Here is a 19,047-nt window from a genome sequence, read left to right as displayed (position 1 = left end):
AGTTGTTTTTGCTACTGCATGCCCCATTTTGGACTTTGAAAATGAACAGTCAAATGGGCCCTAATATCCAGCTTAAATTGGATCTGAAAACTTACAGGCAGGATCACAGACTCTGGTCCCCATTATTGTTTTGCATATAGGCATCAGTAACTCGATGGGATCGGCATAGAATAATGGCCCAAACATATACTATATCAACTTAAAGGAATTACATATTTTGGAACACAAATCCCTGTCTTAGAAATATCTACCACAGAAATTTTAAACAATGTCAAAGAGGGCCCCAATGATTGAGCTGTGAAATCAAGGTAGGACAAACTCCTGTTAATATGTGGATCTCCAACAGCTTCTTCTCAACTATTGTTGACTCTGTCCCCTGGAGAAATTAGCCTATTTGTCTTGTCAATGCGAACGGCCGTGACCTGCTGCGACCACCTGCATTGAGAAGTTTTGCCGGGAGGCATTCTAGCACCTGAAAATCACACTAGGGGACACAAATTCTTGCTTGTGCATGCCAACTCAATGCTGGCGTGCCACACGAGAGAGAAAAAACTCTGCCACACGGTGGTTGGTGGGGTTTTGCCTGGTACCAAAGGGTCAGCTAGTTGTAAACCAGTTTGCTTTCAGATAGTACAATGTACACCTTTACAAAGTTACTTTTCCACTAAATTTATACAAAATCTACTTTCACCACTGAATTAGATTTTTCATTACAAAAGATAAGCCCCTGGACCAAGGTGAGGAGGCAAATCTATCTCTATTTCAAAGAGACTATGGTGGCTACAAAATACAGCTTTGTCCTGTGTTGACGTATTTTCACCAAAAGTGATGACTTCAAATTTAGCTTAACAATGAAACATCAGATTATGAGAGACCACTGTTAGCCTCAGCATCCTGCTTTACTCAATTGAATTACTTAAGAAATGTATACTTTTTATGAGGATCAAAGTAAAACTTACACTTAGGTAATGATGAGTCACCAACTGCAGGTTTTAATTGGCTCTTTGTATTTACTTGGTGTTTTTTTGCCTTGAAATGTAAAAATATGTTATCTCCGTTTCCTCTTTAAAATTTTAATCATTTTTGTGTCATTTTTATTATGAACATTTTCTTGATTTTTCTAATTTGCTTTATGAATATTATGTTCTTAACTTTGATGCTGTTTGGTACTGATTGAATGTGACAAACATTTTTGAGAGGATGGACTGCCAACTACTTGTGACACTTTTGCCAGACGTTGAGTACAGATTTTCTTAAATCTGAGTTGTAACCTAACTAAGGTGTCATTAAAGTGATAACGGTACCCCTCGCATGCTCCCCAAATAAATAATCTGCTTTCTGACAATGCTTTACAAAGATTATGCCTTTTCGCAGGTTCTGCTAATTTATAAACAGATAACAAAGAAAAGGTTTGTTTAACTTCGCCACAAAGTTTGAAAACGTGCATAACATTCACCCACAATCTCTGTTTCAGATGTATAGAAAACACAGGAGGGAACTATAGGAGTCATAACATTACTGTGCATCTCAGAGAAGAAGCCCAGAGACTGCTAATTAGACAATTTAGTGAAGCTTTCAGAATAAGTTCTTTGCACATATAGGGAACCATAAAGAGCAATCAGTAGAGGATGATTAGTGGTTATCACAAGCAGTTATCCTATCACTGCTGTCTCCAATGACTGTTCACCGCCACTGAGAAGACACAGTAAACCTTTACAAGTATACAAGACCCCACATATACACCACCGATGATGACTCAACCGCCCAAATTTAGAGACAATGGTCCTAGACACAATCAAATGTTCTTAGGTACTACTCTATTCAATTCAACCAAATTTCCGTGATTAAGCAATCGGATTTCTGTTGAAATAAAGCAGAAAATGTCAGACCTCTTGAGCTCAGTTTCAATCACTGCTATTTTGTGATTAGGCTTCATGAATAAGTGGCACTCGCCTTTCATCATCGAAAAATAGCACAAGGGCTGTTTTGTGAACAGCATAATATTTCAGAGTTCATCACAATTTGTTTCAACTGCTTGGCGTGCTCGTTTTTACCAACCGACCCACTATGCTGCAAACAAAATGTTTCCAATTAAAGACTCTTAAGCCACGTTTAAAGTCAGTGGAAAAGTGCAAAAGGGCTGTTTGGGATAACCTGCTCATGTTTAGATACCATCAAGACCCGGTTGCATACAAGGCCAGACTAGCTAATCACACAAAATGATCAACAGTGGAATTCCCATTGGTGACCTTCAGCTGGAAGAATATGTATGATAAGAGTTTCAAACTCATTATACAATAGAGGCTGAAGCTGCGTTTTAATGATGAGGCCCAAAAATGCTGAAATACATCCAGTCAATGTCTGACAGGCCTTTCCTCACCAATTTTATTCCTACCCGCTTGCAGTCACCCCCATACAGCAGCCTCACAACTCTATGGTTACTGCAGCAGTAGTAGTAACAGAGAGAACATCAGTATCACCAGAAAGACACGTGCTCCACACTACTCTAGATGCCTGGGAGCAAAACATTCACTTCAATCAATCCTTTTAATTTCCTTCCTGACATTGGAATGCACAGTCTATTCTGAGGATTTATTTTAAGCCCGAAGCCTGGTTACATAAAATGTATGCTGGTGCAATAGGGAACACATTTTCTTTTGCTTGGGTTCTGCTTGTTTTATAACAGAAAATGGAGAAAAACGATTTTGTTCGCAGCCCATATACTGTGCTGTGAACATTTAAAGGTCAAATTGAGAATTCAGATTGAAAATCTGGCATTGCTCTGGCTCCTACTGGTCTATGTTAAACACTCGTTCTACAAAGGATCCCAGGACACATATGGGCCATTGTCCCTCAGTCAAGCAAACCACCAAGTGTCCCATCTCCAAACAGGTTTCCGCTTTTTTCTGACCCTGAGTCAACTCTTTCTGCACGGATTCTTAAAAAATCATTGTTGCTTTTGGCTCAGCGAACTTTCTCCCTGTGCCACACAGCCTAGGATGGCTCTAACACCTTGCCCGTGCCTTCTTACATAACAGGCATCAGACCAGAAGGGGCCTCTGAATGGGATTTTCATTTGGCTCGGCTGGAATGATGTTAGGGAATATTACAAGACCTATTGGCTTTGCCAATGTTTTCGGCTGTGAGCAAGATAAAACATACACTGCATCATTTTGGATTGGTAAAATAAAAGTAGTGGTGAAAGGGCTCTTTTGAAACATTCCGATGGTGCTGTAAACATGTTTTAAAGGATGAACGAGTTGCGGGAGAGTGCAGGATGCGAACCATCACAGAGGGCGGGGAAAGAAGCGAAGCAACACTGCAGGCGGGCTGTGAAATGAAGCAACACGACCGGGATGGGGTGAAGTGAAGCTGCACGGCCGGGATAGGGTGGGGTGAAATGAAGCAACAAGGCCGGAATAGGGTGAAGTGATACAAGGTGGTGGGTGAGGGGAGAAGCAACGCAAGGGAGAGAACATGAGCGAAAGAGAGAAGAGGGAGAATGACACGGGCGAGAGAGAGCAACATTGAAAGGAGAAAAGAACATAAAGGAGATGGCTGGGGAAACATATTTGCTCACCGAATGCTTTAAAAAGCAAGCAAAAAGTAGTTCCATAAAACGAGCAGAGGAAGCATAGAAGCCAGCCAATCAAGCAGCTCCTGAAGAGGCTTTACTCCAGTAGAAGGAACAAATACAAGATGGACAGAGCAAACAAGGAAAGCCACCCAATAGAAAGAAACCAAGTGTGAGACAAAAGACAAACAATGGTAAGCAATGGGAGGCTGTACGCCTACAATTCGTCTTTCGCAACTAGGCAGCCTCCATTGTCTGGTAGGCTCAAGCTAAAAAGGGTCTAGGTTGAAGGTAACACGATAAAGGGAAGGATGGAAGGGGAGAGAGGGAAGGACTGTGCAGGTAACAGTGTTTTAGAATCCATTACTGACACAGGCATTTCTAGATTGCAGGCTTGATTTCGCACATCTTGCAAAACCCAGACTTGACATTTGAACCTTCTAGACTTCAGCCTTCTTGTGACGCAAGAAACCATATTTGGCACAGACACTTTCTCAGTCCTAAACCTAGTGTCACACTTTCCTGAACCTAAACTTGGCATAGCTGCTCTGTAGACCCCCAGCCTTGACATGGAGAATTTTCCAGCATCCAGCTATAGCACAGGCACTTTTCAGAACCTAGCCATTTTGAGGAGAAATGAGTGTAGCTTTTCATGTCAGCAACAAATACTTTTACTCCTACACATGGATCAAAGTCTCAGTGACCAGCTGGGTGACTTGTACTGCACTATATATTACTTGCACGCTATGAGACTTAAACATTGAGCTGCTCTTGATGCACATCTGGATCTACAAACATCTGTCCTGGACCTAGGCCTCAGGAAGAAATCTAACTTCCCGAAAGGGCTTTTGCCCATTTGTCAAGGATTATCCCCTGGCAGATCTGTCTCGGATCAGAGCAAAAGCCCACATTCCAGGCAGGCAATTTAGTAGTTTGTATTTTTGTTCTCAACAGAGAACGCAGAACTACATTGCAATCACATGTTTTCTGACATCTAAGCTGCGCCCTCAGAACCAGGAAGAAATAGAGAGGTTAGTAAAGGTCAAGGTGGCCACCGCATTATACATCTGTGTGAGTGTCTGAAGAAGTCATCTTTCTACAAAAGAGGGTGTAAAATCTCGATTTCTACACCCAGAGAACAACTCTGCTTTCTTAAGGCAAGAGGGTAGAAAGGTACTGTTTCTAAAATGGACAGAACGGAAATGCCACCTTCCTAGATGGGGTGAAGGGGCTAGTTTCCTCCAGAAAGCAGTCTATCGCTTTAAGGAAAACACTGAAGAGTAGGGTTATCTTCCTAGACCAGGGTGCCAAACAGGACAATTTCCTGCAGGAGGTGGCCAAAAGGGTTCTCTTAGTAAGTGTGAGGTCAAAGGAGCTTTATTCGTACATGGGGGGGCGAAAGGCACACTCTTCCTTCCGGTGTGAGTGAAAGGACATCTATACCTACAGGTGTGGGTGCAAGACACCTTCCTACCAGTGTGAATGAAAGGAAATCTATTACTACAGGTGTGAGTGAAAGGTCATCTATTTCTACAGGTTTGGTAGAAAGGCACTTTTCTGGTGAGTCGGTGAAATGCATTTTTCCTACCGATGTGTTTAAGGGCCTCTCTCCTTAGTAGGTGAATGAAAGATACTCTCTTTGTACTGGTGTGCGTGAAAGGTCCTGCAAGTATGGATGAAATGCACTATCTTCTTAAAGGCAAAGGGGCTTCCTTCCTGAGGGGGTATAACCCTACATCAAGGGTTCAAGGCTGGTTTCACTGTCCTACCAGAAGATTTAAACGGCCCTATTTCACTTCCTTCAGACTAATATTTAGAAGGCTGCGTGGTGTGGGTCAAAGAAGGAGAAAGTTGAGCAGACTAACATCACAAAAGTTGTGGTCAACTTAACATATTTCTAACTGTGAATGCTGAAGTGGCTATTTTCCTATTGTTGGGGAGGATAAAGTGCATTTTTACATCAATCGTACTAGATAGGATATAGCTTTCTGTCTGTTGCGAGCCATATAGAGGTTTACCAAAAACATAAAGGGGCTTTGAGCCTTCCCAATGCTTACCATTGGTTTGCTTTCCAGGTCACTCATTTGCAGGCTTGTTATTTATGTCCCCGCTTGTCAGACTTGTGTTTGTCCCTCCCATGGACCATTTTCTGCTTACCCCTCGCTGCTTCAACCGCTTGGTTTTCAAGCAGTACTTTTTAAGGTCTTGTCTGCTAACAATGCATGCGCTGTTGCCACAAGGGGAATTTGTCTACTATAAAGGGCTTGGAGTCCACCCATTGCTTACAATTCCTTGTCATCACGGTCTGTCTTCTTTGCTGCCTCCTAATTGGGCAGCGTGTGTCAGGTGTCACTTCTATTTCTTTCTGTGGAGCATGAACCAAGCAAAGATTGATTCCTCTTAATTAGTGTCAGTCCGCTGCTTGTACTGTGATTGAGGTACTACTACTTCTTCCTCTTCCTTCCCCCTTGTCTGTAGCTCTCGTCCTCTGCACTCCATCTAAGAGTCATCCTAGAGCTCCCCTATTTTCAACTCTGGAATATCTTTGGCTTAAACCTCTGATAGTCTGTTCTGTTCGCCTCTTCTCACAACAATGTGGTTGTTAATTACTATCATTCCCTTTCATGATTGAGTACTGAGCACATTTGCTACTACAGTATGGAAAAGGCTTTTAACATTTGTAGCTCGACAACAAAGCTGTCACCTGGCTCCATCTACTTTATCCACAACTGGTAATATATATGTAGCTCCCTCACCCACTAGCCCATCCCAGTCTAAAACACATTCATTTGTAAATAAACCAGTTCTGTAAGAAATACTGTACATACTAAAAAGCTCCGGTATCGGATGAAAGGCAACAGACATCTACATAGGTGGTAGGTTGAGATAATTGGTAACATTTTGTGTCATAATGGCATTTATATAGCACAAGACTTTGAACCGCTAACAGACAAATCAGAGGCAACTTTGGTAACATTCGATACCACACAATGCAATTCTACTCCACACAATACCACTCCACACCTCACAATGCCATTCGAATCCATGCTACACAGTGCCACTGCAATCCACGCTACACAATGCCACACCACTCCACACAATGCCACATCTATGCCACCTCACTCCACATAATACCACTCCACTCGATGTTATGCCATTCCACACAATGCCACTCCACTACACGCCAGACAATGCCACTCCACACCAAACAGTGCTACTCTACATACCACACAATGCTTACCACTCTACTCCACACAATGTCACTTCACTCAACTCCATACTGAACAATACCACTTCACTTAATGCCACTCTGCTCCATGCAATGCCTATTTACTACAGTCTACACCACACAATGCCACTTCAATCCATGCCACACAATGCACTATAACCCACACATGCCACTCCACACCATGCTACAAAATGCCACTCCACGCCACACTATGCAACATCATGTAATACTAGTCCACGCCACACAATACCACTCCAGACAATATCACTCCAATCCATGCTAGACAGTACCTCTCCACTCCAACCCATGCCAAAGCCACTCCACCTGCCACTCCATGCCACACAATGCCACTCCAGACCACACTATAAAATGTCACTCCATCCAACACAATGCCTTTAGACTCCATGCCACACAGTGCCACTTACTTCATGCCACACAGTGCCATTCACGCTACACAACTCAATACCACTCACTCTATACTATACAATGCCAATTCATGCCACACAATGTCACTCCAATCCACACAATGCCACTCCACTTCACTCAATGCCACTCCACTCTATACCACACAATGCCACTCCACTCCATGCTACTTCCCTCTATGCCACTCCACTCCAAGTCACACAATGCAGATCCACTCCGTACCCTTCCAATCAATGCTCCCCACTCAATGCCACTTTATCCAATGCCACTCCCCTCCCCACCATCCAATTCCCTCCACTACTTCTCTCCATGCCACTCCAGTCAAATGCAAGCCACTTTATACAATGCCACTCTACTTCACTCAATGCCATTCCACTCCATGCCACCTCATTCCACTTTGCTCTATTCCACTCCAAGCTACACAATGCCACACTACATCATGCCATGCCAAACGCCATTCCACTCCACTCAATGTCACTATACTCAAGCTACACAGTCATTCTACTCCACTGCACACAAAGCCATTTTACTCCACTCTATGCCACACTATGCCTCTCCACATCACACAATACCACACCAGTCCACACAATGCCATTCCACCCCCCTCCATGCAATGCCACTCCACTCCACGCCACGCAATAACACTCCATTCCACACCACACAATGCCTCTCCACTCCACACAATGGCATTTCACTCCACACAATGCCACTCCATTCCACTCAGTGCCACTCCACTCATTGCCACTCAACTTCATGCAACACAATGCCATGCCACGTTTCACAATGCCACTCCACTCCACACACCACTCTACACAATGTCTGATGAGGAGATTAAACACTTTTCTGCGTGCCAGGCCACTCCATTCAATGCTACTCCACTCCATGCCACACCACTCCATGCCACACAATGGCATTCCACTCCGCACCACTCTTCACTACTCCCCACACAATGCTACTTCACAGCACACAATTCCAGTCTACTCCACACCACAAAATGCCACTGCACTTCACACAATGGTCACAATACCACACAATGCCACACTACACAATGCCACGCCACTGAATTCCACTCCATGCAACAAAATGCCACTCCATGCCATGCAATGCCACTGCATGCCACGCCACTCCACTCCAACAAAAGCAATACATCTCACATAAGCAAGATCTATTGGCTTTGCCAATGGTTGTTCTGTTGTATGAAGCACTCCATTAGAACATGTCACACCACATATTAGAACTCCTCTCCACACAATGTCAATCCTCTCCACACAATGCCATTCCACTCCACACATTGCCACTCCATGCAATGCCACTCCATTCCATACAATGTTACTCCATACCACAGATTGCCACTTCACTCAATATAATTTCACTCCATTCAGTTGAAATTGTGTTTATGTAGCACTTACTATGTCTGATGAGGCATTGAAACTCTTTGCTGTGTGCCACAACACTCCATTCAGTGTGACTCCACTCAATGCCACACCACTCCATGCCACACAATTCCACTCCATTCCCACTTTTCTCCACTCCACACAATGTCATTCTACTCCACACCACAGAATGACACTCCATGCAGCACAATGGTCACAATGCCACTCCATGTCAAACAATGCCACTCCATGTTCCACAATGCCACTCTACTCCACACAATCCCATTCCACTCCACACAATCCCATTCCACTCTACGCCACACAATGCAACTCTATTCAATGCCACACAATACCACTTCACACAATTCTATTCCACACCATGCCAGAGGTGTCTAAAGTGGATATGTTCGTAAACGATGGGAGAGAGCTGAAGCATATTTCATGCGTATTTGATGATGGAGAAGTGGGTACCTTGCTCCAGGTGGGCTAGAGTAGTGATTTATTCCTATCATTGGGAGACACGAAGTGGATGTCTACTACAGCTCAAGCGGATATTATCATAGCGCTGGACTTTAAAAATGTCCTAAAGGTGGGTGTGCCCCTTGTGGGTGATTCATATATCTTTCCCTATAATCTGTTCTAGCTTGAAGCGTTCCGTGCACCCCTTTAATAATTTGCACAAACTATACTGCTGCATCAAAACTTACCATGTGGACTTTCTTTGTGCAGCCTTGAAGTCTGCAAATGGAATATAAGCAAAGCCGGCCTGGGAGTGCAAACAAGCAAACTACACCGCTGGAGCTTCCATGGAGAGAGGGCAGACTGTTATGGTAAAACAGACCTGAAAATGGCCGGGTGCCAGGGCATACTGCCAAGTAAGCTGTCCCTCTCTCCCACATCCCGCCCCTGATACCGAAAGGGATTTACACACTTTAAATCTTCCGCCCAGAGCAGTTATGCTAAATGAAATGTATGTAAAGCAGAAGTTTAGACTGGGATGACTTCTGGGGACATGACAAAGGGAGTGGGATGAGAGGGAAGATGGCCGAGAAAGTGAAGATGCAGAGGAAGGAAGATGCACAATCAAGGACAAAAGATAAGTGAGTGATAAGGGGAGACAGGTAAGAGGAACTAAACTAAAAACGCATTCGCAAAGCCAATAAATTTGCATTTTGTACGGCATGCACTCCGAGTGTTCACGCTATTGTAATGTCAAACCTGTTGGCTTGGACAATGCAGGTTTGCCCTGCGGAACTGGGGAGGGAGCTCGGACAAAAACATCTGCAATGAAGGTTTTGGTCAAATGTAATAACACATAGAGGGAAGCACATTAGAACGAGAGACGCTAACTAGGGTGGATAGGGCGTCCTATATTTGAATAATCTGTCGGGCAGTTCAAAGTAATCGCTTAAATGGAAAAAGAAGAATACATCCAAACAGCCAAAAAGATTAGGTGAGAGATGACGACACCACTTGGATGATCCAAGACATGACTGACAGTCTTAAGCCAGCGGTTGATGGAGGATAGTTGGAGTAAGTAACTGGTTGAAAGGGGAGAGCCTAAAGCCCACTATAGCTATATCGCAAGCTTTAAAGATGCACTGTTAAAACCCAGACTAACAGGAACTGCTTAAAGGATTGCTTTCATTTCTGTAGCATTTTATTTTTCAGCCGTTTTTTTTTTTCAGCACTGACTTCATTTGCTACCCGGTTGATCTCTGACTGATTTTCAGGTATAAAATAGTCCCTCGTGCATGTAAATGGAGGATAAAGGACACACTGCAACAGCAAAGAGAACAAACAGTGGCAAAGCCAATAGGTTGTGCTTGCCAAAGTGGTGCAATGGTTAAATGTTTTAAATATTTTATTACAAGCATAAGCCAAAGAAAAGAAGAAAATATTCCACGCCTAAACACAGAAGCATCATTCAGCAATACAAATTGTATATTTAAAAATATTAACCATTAGTTATAATTTTAACAGAACTCTATAAATACTTCCTAGCAGTGAGGTTGGTGGAAAGAAAGGGTACTATTGGCTTTGAATTTTTGCAAGGTGAAAACAATTAAAAAAATACAAGAATGACTAACAAGTAAAAATGGATAAAGAAAAAAGACTAGAGAAGTAATGGCAGCAAGAGCTCTGAAGTGTATATTTTCCAGGTGGGCGTGCACATGTGCTCAGAAAAATGCTGTTGTTCACAGTGAAGGAAGTCAGTGACTGAAGTGTGCTGAACCACTGCCTGGTGCTGTGGTGAGCAAAACCAAAATGTGAATGACAGATGAACAGACCAATGGATGAAAAGGTATAACCAAACACCCCTCTATGTTTGCCGATATGAATTATTTTGTTTTTATGAGGTTGACGCATCAGGTAAAGCAGTCTGTAGGTCAAACCTAAAATGGTGAAATTGAACACTCTTGTAGGAAGAACCAAGATCTCAAACCAAAGCAAAGGAAGCCAATCACTGACGAGGCTGGCCTAAATCCCTTACAGTGAGTTCATATGTTTGCCACGAACGGCGCCATGTGCCATACTCATCGAACATAGCAAGGGAAACGGGACGAAATGGAAGATGGGTTGAGAAAGTGGGAGAGAGAAAAAGATATCTGCATGTAAAAGGAAAATGAAGATAAACAAAGGCAGTCAAATACATTAACAGAAAGACAATGTGGAGGACAGGTGCAAAGAGAAAAGAAAGCACATTATGGAGAAAAATAAAAATGAGTAAATGGCAAATGAGTGCAAAAGCAGGGACAGAAATAAGGGATGATGGATAAACAAAAGCGAGAAAGTAAGAGAAGCAAAGGGAGATAGGGGACAAAAAGAGTTAGAAAGGAAGAGAATTAGTGAGAGGTGGAGAACAGACAAGAACAAGAAAGAGAGACAAAGGGAAAGTGAGGGCAAACAAGCAAAGAAGGGGAGGGACATAAAGAGAACATCAAACAAAAGGAAGAAAGGGGAGAAATAAGGGGAGATATGTGCAAATAAGAGTGAGAAAGGGAAAGAAGTAAAAGAGAAACAGGGAGCAGACAAGAGCAAGAAATGGAGATAAGTAAAGCAGTTATAGTTCGAGTTCTTTCAAGTAACTAAAACTTGCGCCCTAAAGTGACTATAGCTCGCGCCTTCGCCATGCACAGCTAATCACTCCACATAAAATAACATTGATTACACATTCTATGCCATCCTTCTTACTCTCAATGCAACATTTGCAATAAACTTATTGATGAGACAACTGAGCATGGCGAGGGCGCAAGTTATTGTTACCTTAGGGCGCAAGATTTAATTGCTTGAAAGAACTCTAACTATAACTGCTCAATTTCTATGGTTTTGTATGAGTAAATTCACAGAACCTAGCAGCAGGGGTTGGCTGTGGGGCATATACCTATATACACATATATAGACCGTAAAAAACTTCAAGGACACAAAGATGTATAAAGAAAAAAGTGTGTGAAAAGGAAGAGAGAGTGGAAAGAAAAATATAAATCAAGACTGAGGATGGAATACTGGGAAAAAGAGAACAAAGACAAATGCAAGACAGATCTGACAAAACTGAGTCAAAGAACGTAGGAGGTATCAGAGAGCAAGCAGAGGAAAGAAAAGGGAGACAAAAAGACAAACACACTGATGACAAGAAGTGCAACAAAGTAATGAGATGGATGGGTAGGAGGGAGCAGCAATATGAAAGAGTAAGAAACAGAGAAAGGGGAACAGAGTGAGAAGGAAAGATCTCAAAAGAAAAACACATAACCGGGATGCAAGAAAGTGATAAGTGGAATCCTTCAGGAGTGATAGCCAGAAAGAGATAGAGAGAAGATAGAGTAGTGAGATATTTGAGAAAAGAGAGCTATGAGAGAGTACAATTTAGATGGGTATGAGAGAGAAAGAAAGTTGAGAGAGACAACAGAATGCAGAGGTGCCTGAGAGAAAAAACAGGTGGATACAAATGAAATGTGAAAGAGAGAATGGTGGCCTGTAAATGAGAGGGAGAACAATAAAAGAATAATGTGAAATGAACGACTGAGAGAAAGAGGGGACTCTGAGAAATAAAGTGAGAGAGCAAGGCAGGTATAGAATACAGGGAGAGGGAGATAAAAGATAAACCTATGAAAGAAAGACAGCAGGAGGGAGATTAAAAAGTTCTCAACTTGAGAAAAAAAAATCATCTGGCAGACAAAACAGTGAAAAAGAGAAATTGTGTGTAAGGAACAATTGTGAGAACATAAACAAAACAAGCATTTACAATGCAACGGGTCTCGTGTTTGCTCATGTTAGAGCTGATCGCGTTGTAAACTCCTAACCCGACTTTTCACCTATCGGGCAAAAGTGCATTTATGTACGTAACCCGAAAAAGTGAAATTGACTATGTAAAGCGCTCGACTTCTGCCAAGCGAGATCGCGCTCGTAAATTAGAGAAAAAGAAGTCCACGAGCCCGATGGAAAACAGCGAGCCTCGCATTGTTTCTGTACTTGGTCGCTGCGCTCTAGGAGGGCTAGCCACCGGAAAAGGCATGACGTATGCGTGCCTTCGACTAATGAAAGCAAGCAGATTTTATTAAGCAAGCCCACGAACCAATAAAAAACACTGACGTGAAGTAGACAGGGCTCCGAGCCCTTTTCTATATGCTAAAGCGTCTCGCTGTGATACGCATGCGAGAGCGCATGCAACGCAGGCTCGACCCTAAAAAAGTGAAAGACAGAAAGATAGAAAAGGGACATAGAAAGAAATCGGGCAGAGGAGTCAAAGGAGTGAGAGAAAGAGAAAATGGGACAGACTAGCAAAGCAAGGGGGGAGGAACAATAAAAATCTGAGGAGAGTCCTAGACGTAGGGATGGTTAGACTGCAAGTGACGAAATTTGGAAAACAAACAAATAAAGAAGAAAAGAAAAAAAATAATGGCGCAGAACAAGCTGGAATGTGTAATGTAAATATCGAAGAGTGAACAAGAGAGAAACAGCGCAAAAGAGAGTAAGAAAGAAATAAAAGCAAAATTAGAGTGTGATGAAGAAAGAGAACTACGAAAAAAGCACACAAAAAGATGATGCAAGAGAGTTAAAAACAGAGACCCCGGGAAATAAAGAATACCTATAGATATGAGAGAGAAAAATGGCATGAGAAAAGGCAGTCGATGGAGATAGGCATGAGACAGAAATAGAGCGGTGAGTGGGCATGAATGAAAAAGACAAGGGGCGACAGAGAAAAAACAGACAGACCCAAAGGGAATAAGAAAGAGAGAGAGGGTGACCTGTAAAAAGAGATAGAGAACAAAAAATAAGAATGATGGGTGCTGAGATAAGATGGAGGTAAGAGAAAGAAAAAGAAAGTGAGAAAGAGTATGTTTTATAGAATACAAAAAGAGAGAGAAAGAAGAAACACATATGAGATCAAGAGAGAAAACAATTCCAAACATGAGATAAAGAGAGACAAAACAGAATAGTGGAAAACAGCCATGTGCATGAGGTAGACATTTCAGAAAAGCAAAGACAAAGTGAAAGCTAAAAAAACAGAAACCAGTAAAGGAGGAAATATGAGAAGGCAAAAGAGTGAGGAAAGAGATTGGGATTATCAAGCAAGACACAGGAGATGAGGTGAGGGAATTGTGAAAAAACATCAAATGAGAAAAGAAACATACCGTGGAAAGCAGAGACATTCAAAAGAAAAGAGAAACAGATGTAAATATGGAGCAAGAAGGAAACAAAGAACGAAATAGTTATGTGATGCGGTAATTTTTTCAGGATTGAAGATGGTGGCTCACCCCAGCAGCTACTTTCTGATTTGAAAAATGAGGCCCTCTAAGAAAAGTTTCATAAGACACCCCTCTCCGTTTCATGGGTCTTTAAAACCTATTTCGGGGGAAACAGTTCACTACTGTATGAAATCACCTATGTCGAGCAGTGGAGAGGTGCAACCTCTGCCTTAAAATACCAGATCAGAAATGGATGAAGAACCACGAAAATGTAACATTTATTTCACTTGGCAAGTCCGATCGTGTCCTTTCTGAGGAACCATTGGGACTCTGGGACATCAATATGTGTGCCAATGTTTGGTTTACAGTGACCTCAGGACACAATTCTTTGGCAGTCCTAATACCTTCAAGCAAATTGTTTTGTTGCACGTTTAACAAATGATGTCAGACTGAAAGTGGACTCGTTTACCGGATTTGGCATTAGCATGCGAGGGCTCTCGCTGTGCAAACAGTCCACTCTTAATTGCAGGATTAGGGGCTCAGATAAGCTACAACAAGGCAGAGGTATTTTGTTTTTCACGAGAAGTAAAGATAACCAGACTACTCTTGCTCAATTAAGGATTAAACACGGTTCGGGACACCTTGGTACCGGTCAAACAGTGCTTTCTGGGAGATGGAGTCTTCTTGACTCAGTTCAATTACAATAGTGATTTGTAAAGCCAAAGACACGGTTTGCAAAAAGTGCAGGTGTGAATGAACTCCACCCTCGCGTTTTAAGTAAGGCATTGCATATAATTCGTGCAAGCAGTCTCTTCGCTCCCTGTGAGATCGGACAGGCGTGAATTCAAACTGCTTCCTCACGAAAGCTTTCACAAAGCAGGCAGGATGTCGTGTTAGTCAGACAAAAGGTACAGTTAAAGACCTTTCAATAGGGTCAAGCAGGCACGTCACGCATCACGGCGCCGAGAAGCAGCCCAATGGAGACAGAGTCGAGAGTGCAAGCAGGCGGCGGCAGTCCATAACAGCAGCGTTTCCATGACTCGAGCGCCCAGGCCGCTGTCGGTGTGTGGGGGCGTTCAGAAGGGGGAGGGGAGGAGTGGAGGTGGTCACAAGGGAGCTCGAATCCACCGCTGGCACAGAATCTTAGCATTGTTTGGGTAGGAAAAAGCAAACACAGAAGTCTTATCTTATTGCTGATTAAGCTTTTAAATGAGAAAAATGGCACAAGCATTCTCTGGACAGCAAACATGAAACAACCCGACTAGAAAGTAAGCCAAGAATTTTTTTTGTCATTTTGATTCTCTTCTCTACGTAACTGTAATTTCTTGTATGCGTCCACGATGATCGGACCTCTATCGGAGAAAAGAGAGACTGCGCCAAAATCGAGATTACTAGGTTCTACACTTTTTTTGACAGGTAAACCCTAGTACAAATGTGCGCAGAGAAACTATATGTTCCAAGTTTCACACTTACATCGCTTGACCATTTCTCCCTCCGAACTATGCCTGCTCAATACCATACACAACAAGCATTTGCAATGCAAAGGGTCTAGCTTTTGCTCGAGTTAGAGCTATTCGCGTCTTAAACTCTTAACCGGACTTTTTTTGACACATAAACTAAAAAGTAAAACAGTTTCACATAAGCGAGCCCACGGCCACCATGAAGCGTGAAGAAGGCACACAAAAGGAAACAGAAGTTTGCTCGCAGTGAAACGTATCGGCAAAAGTGCAACTATCCATGTAACCGGCAAAAGTACAATCAGTGATGTAACCGGCAAAAGTGCAATTAGCCATCTAACAGGGTCAATGTCATGCAAAGCCCTCGAATACTGCCCAGCGAGTTCACGCTGCCTGCGAAATAAAGAGTAGTCCAGAAACCATACGGAAAACATGGAGCCTCGTATGTTTTCAGTAGTTGGTCGGTGTGCTCGAGGAGGGCTAAACACCAGAAAACGCCTTTCACTAATGAAATTAGGCAAATTTTAAAAGGCAAGCCCACGAACCAACCAAACTGATGAGCGTGGTTAAAAGCCCATAGAGAGATTACACCAGGGACAGAGCGCTTTGCGCTCGACCCGAATTAAAAAAAAAACACCTCTGATTCGTCAACTGGGTGCGATTAACAAGTCAGTGGACGGGGATCACAAGAAATACCATAAATCGCCCTGCACAGGTGATCAAAGTTGCCAGCTTGCTGAAAAATAAAAAAATACACGCCTATCTTTCACAATTCTTAACCCATCACAGTGCTAAACGTTTCACCTTATAAAACAAGAATCGCATCTCGGTCATCATCACGCAAGACACAAATACACCTCCCACATAGGATCAAAACAAAGACAACACCCTTTTAACCACACACCCTACACCATGTAGGACCATGCCTCCATACAGAGGAGTAGTAAGCACTATGTAGATGTTAGAATACAATACAACTGGGAATGAGAGAAAAGAATTGCCATTCGTACACTATTACCATGCTGACCAGCCAGACTCATCGTGGGGAGGCGGGCAGGTAGAATACCTTGATGGAGGAAAATGTAAGCCCTGCAACAATAGGATTATTCATCAACCCTACCCTCTTCAACACTTACATAACCATTCTGTCCAACACAGTCAGAGCGCATGGACTCAACTTCATCTCCTATGGAAGGACACCCAGCTCATCCTCTCGCTGTCAGAAGATCCCTCCACCCACCAGAACCAACTACCACAGATGTATGATGAATGTCGCCGACTGGATGAAGGTCAACTGTCTAAAGCTCAACACAGACAAGACAGAAGTCCTCATCTTTGGGTCGAACAACTCGTCATGTAACAAAGCATGATGGCCTGCTGAACGCGGCCCATCCCCCGCCCAGAGAGACCACACTTGCAGCCTTGGCATCCTTTTGGACTGCAAGGTAACTATGAGGAAACAGGTAAACGCAGACTCCTCCATCTGCTTCCACACCTTCTTCAGGTGGCTCCCAGTCAACACCAGAAGGACCTTCACACAGGGCCTTATCACCCGAGGCGGGAGTATGAGAACATAAGCCAAATGGTGACCTTATGATAGTATAGTGCATTGTGAGTGTGATGAGCACCTAGCACACACAAATTTAGGGTGCTTTCTGAGAGCCCTGACCTACCCACATGTGGGCATCATTTGAGCTGTACTGCAAGAATGGTGGGAGATGGATTCTCTGGGTTCTCCTGGTGAGGTATGAGATTATCCATTTGTGGGCATACCCCTGGATTCCGATGGGTGGAGTATGTTGATCAGGATGTGATGAGAGTCAGTGTCGAAGGCAGCTGACAGATCAAGGAAGATGAGGGCTGCTGTTTCGCCATGGTCCAGAAGGGTCCAGATGATCGGTGGCTGCAATCAGGGCTGCCTCAGAGCCGTGGTATGCTCAGAATCTGGATTGAGAGGGGTTCAGGAGGATGTGGTGTTCTAGGTATTAGATGAGTTGCAGTTTGATTGCCTTGTCGAGAACCTTCGCTGGAAACGGGAGCAGGGAGATGACCCGGTTGTTCTTCGGTTCTGCTAGGGCTGCAGATGGTTTCTTCAGGAGGAGCCTCACTTCAGCATGTTTCCAGTCCTCAGAAAAGGGGCAGAAGTGATGGAGGTGTTCAGGACTCTCTTGAGCTCTTTGCCAATTGTCTTGCTCCCAAGGTTGAAGATGTGGTTGGGACAGTGGTCCATGGGTGCTCCAGAGTGCACAGAGTTCATGATGGAAATTGTGGCTTGAGTAGTGAGAAGAGCTCACTGGATGAACAGATGTTCAGACTTTGTATTTGTGGGTGTGAGCTGGCTAATGCGGTCTGCAATGGGGGGGTTGGTGTTTGAAGTTTTCATAGAGGACTGAGATCTTGTTGTGGAAGAAGTCCACCAGGGTGTCACACAGTTTTTCAGAGGAGGTGATGTAATTCTCGGCAGCTGCGGGGTTGGAGAACTCCTTCATGATGGTGAAGAGTTCCTTGCTGCGGTTTGTGCAGGTTTCTACGTGGTCTGCTATGACATTCTTCCTTGTTTCTGTCAGAATGCAGTGATACAGGTTGAGTGCTCTCTTGAAGGTGATATGGTCTCCTTTCTCTTTGGAGAGGCGCCACTTCCTTTCCAGGTGCCAGCAGTTGCACTGGGTGGATTTAAGCTTCACATTGAACCGCTGGCTCTTCGGGCAGCTCCTTTGGATTTCATTGGCTTGGTGGGGGCAATAGTGTTGGCACATTCTGTGATCCGCTGGGAGAAGTTCTTCACAGCCTGTTCTGGGTTGGATGTTGTGTCTTGGAGGTAGGAGTTGCAAGTGTTGTTCTACTGGTCTTCTGATAACTTTTCCCAGTTTCTGCGTGTGGAGCTGGGGGGCATGGTGCCGGTGTTGGTAGGTCCTGAGATGGTGAAGTGGACGCTGTAGTGGTCAGTCCAGGTGAGCTGTGAGATGTGGTTGTACTTGACTCTATCGCTGGATGGGGACAAGCGTTTGTCCTGTAATGTGGATAGGGTCGGTGACAAGTTGCTTGAGGCTACCATTGCTCATGCTTTCCAGGAGTTCGGTTGTGTTGATGTAGCTGGTGTAATCAAGGTGGAGATCCCCTAGGATGATGTAGTGCTTGGAGTCAATGGCGATTGGGACAATGAGGTCAGAGATGGCATTGCAGGAGCTGGGGCGTAGTCCTGGTAGTCTCTAGGTGTAGGAAACTGGCTCTTGTTGCAGTTACCCCCCCCCCACTTTGTGCCTGATATTGATGCTGACTTGACTGAGAGTGTGCTGGGATCCTG

General features: G+C 43.7%; 1 protein-coding gene across 2 annotated transcripts in view; it reads right to left on the bottom strand.

Annotated features, from left to right (window-relative positions):
• Positions 1-19,047, bottom strand: part of LOC138301162 (discoidin domain-containing receptor 2-like) — a 367,128-nt gene that overhangs the window by 264,359 nt on the left and 83,722 nt on the right. The gene's annotated exons all lie outside the window — the stretch shown is intronic.

This window comes from Pleurodeles waltl, chromosome 6 (genome assembly GCF_031143425.1).
Source record: "Pleurodeles waltl isolate 20211129_DDA chromosome 6, aPleWal1.hap1.20221129, whole genome shotgun sequence".
In the NCBI taxonomy this organism is placed as follows: domain Eukaryota; kingdom Metazoa; phylum Chordata; class Amphibia; order Caudata; family Salamandridae; genus Pleurodeles; species Pleurodeles waltl.
This window is presented reverse-complemented; position numbering and strand designations above follow the sequence as displayed.